Source organism: Coenobita brevimanus, chromosome 50 (assembly GCF_032717465.1).
Source record: "Coenobita brevimanus isolate Jiangsu-jjx chromosome 50, ASM3271746v2, whole genome shotgun sequence".
NCBI lineage: Eukaryota > Metazoa > Arthropoda > Malacostraca > Decapoda > Coenobitidae > Coenobita > Coenobita brevimanus.
The window spans coordinates 31,094,756-31,096,975 of NC_137003.1; the positions used below are offsets into that span (position 1 = coordinate 31,094,756).

Here is a 2,220-nt window from a genome sequence, read left to right on the forward strand (position 1 = left end):
TGAAGCACAGTTTTAGCTCGGATAATCTGAACTCCTTTAGCCAGAGGACGTTTTTCTTAGTCTGATCTTTCTAGCATCAGAGGATTTACTTAACTTTGGAAAAATCTTTATTAGTGAAGGTTGTAAAGAAAGCTACAATGTACCTAATTCCTACAGTCTAAAGGTAGCAAGAATAAGAGAAAATAAGTTTTCGGGGTGAAGAATACGTTTCTCTTAGTTAATTTTAGCATTTTTTGATGTTCTAGTAACCAAGGGAACAATCAGTTATCGTGAAAGGTACGATGCGGCCTATATCCAACTCTCAGTTGAATAGTCGTTCATAAACGGAGGAAACCAATATGGAAATAGAAAGAATAACTTTCTTTCGACAGCCAGATGTCTCAGTGACGAAGGAATTGCCACAAACGAATCAAACTGTCATTCTGTCCTGTGCCATCTGGCTGGCATCTCTATAACTCACATCTCCCCCAGTCATATACTTCTCTACCTCATTATTCCACAGTCATATACTTCTCTACCCCATTATTCCACATCTTCCTCGGTCTCGCCCCTCTCCTTCCCACTCTGTCATACTTGCACCTTCCTTGTCAGTTTTCACTTTTCCGTTCTCTCCACATTGATAAACCATCTCAAGATTCCAATGCTTTTCAACACATTAACTGTACATCAGCATCACAACGCTCCTTCACTTTCTCTTGCGTCTGTCAGTCATTACGTAACTCTACATGCTCCTCTCATACATCTCATTGTCACCTCCCTCATTCATAACTTTAGTCTTCCTAACAGAGTCCAAGCTCCACTTCCATGCGTTAAAGTGATCACAGGAATGGTACAAAAAAGAAATATGTAATAAATAAACCAATTTTTAAAAATTTATTTAATTGGCAATCTTGAAGTGTTTTTTTGTTGACGACAAACATACAAGCATTTTAATCTCAAATTTTTACTCACATACCTAGACCAACTGATTGTTGTATATTACTCTTGTCACCACCAAAAGATTTAATTCTGGTTGTGGCTGACTCTTTGAGTGGGAAGGGTTAGATATAGCCGTCACTGACCCGTCACTGTTACACTTCACTTATGACTAATAAAATCAGTGTGAAGTAACAAGAATAAGCATAAATAATACGTCACCGTAGTGTTGGAGATAAATATCTGTAGTCAGTAAATATTTTCTGACATTTATTGATTTTATCGTTAAGTTATTGTTGCTGCTGAAGTAGTGTATGCTGAAATATAAAATTTGGCTGCATACTTTTAAGCAGGTAGCTCTATTACCCCATGAAATTAACCTGTGTGCAGCCTTTAATAACCGTCATTTTATTTGGGGCTATGAATGTATCTTCCCATGGTTGAGTGTCGCATTATAGGGTATGAGTGAGACTTTGTAAAACATATTACTTTTACCCTCCAAATTTAAGGGCCGCTTCACTTGGGATTCAGCGGTGGACGTGCAGTACTTAGTAGACCTTCCTTCGCGTATTTGCTTTATATTCCCGAAGCTCATGGGTTTATCTTAGGGTTCCCTATTTATTTAGGTTTGGAAATGTCCCACACCGTCACCCCTGGATGGCACTGAGTCCTGGAGAGTTGATACTCTCGTGTAGTTCTGCAATAACTCTGTGTAGTATTCATAAGCCAACGGCCATGCCACGTTGAGTACACCGCTTCCCGTCCGATCAGCGAAGTTAAGCAACGTTGGGTCTGGTTAGTACTTGGATGGGTGACCGCCTGGGAACACCAGATGCTGTTGGCATCCCTACGTCAAGTGGGGTTGGTGGAGGATTAGTGCCCCTCCCTGTAAAACAATTAACTCTTAAGCCCTTGGCCACCCTGTCTGGGATACATGGCGTCTGGCAATGAATGAATGAAATGAAATTTCCTCAATGCAGTGTAAAAACTTAGTGAATAAGTGTTTGTGCCACAGTAAATGGTAATACTAAACATCCCATATACATATTGGTATTTTATTGTTTTATATCAACTTCCGTCAGGCGATGTTACTCTGGTGTGGGAAATCCTTAGGGAGTGACTTGGATTTACAGGATGTTCGTAAAAGAAAGTTACACTTTAAACCATAAATCTACTTTGTTTATTCTTGTTATTTTTTAATAGATCCAAAGAAACCTTCCATGAAGGTGTTAAATGCATCTTTCATAATCCAATTCAGTCCGTTGACATGTTCTTACTATCAACAGGATTTTTTTTTTTTTAAAT

The 2,220-nt window shown here is 38.9% G+C and overlaps 1 non-coding gene across 1 annotated transcript; it reads left to right on the forward strand.

The window, feature by feature from the left end:
- The first annotated feature begins 1,640 nt into the window (after positions 1-1,640).
- LOC145399876 (5S ribosomal RNA) lies at positions 1,641-1,759 on the forward strand. The gene has a single exon (XR_013897347.1). It is a non-coding gene; the product is annotated as a 5S ribosomal RNA (ribosomal RNA).
- Positions 1,760-2,220: the final 461 nt, after the last annotated feature.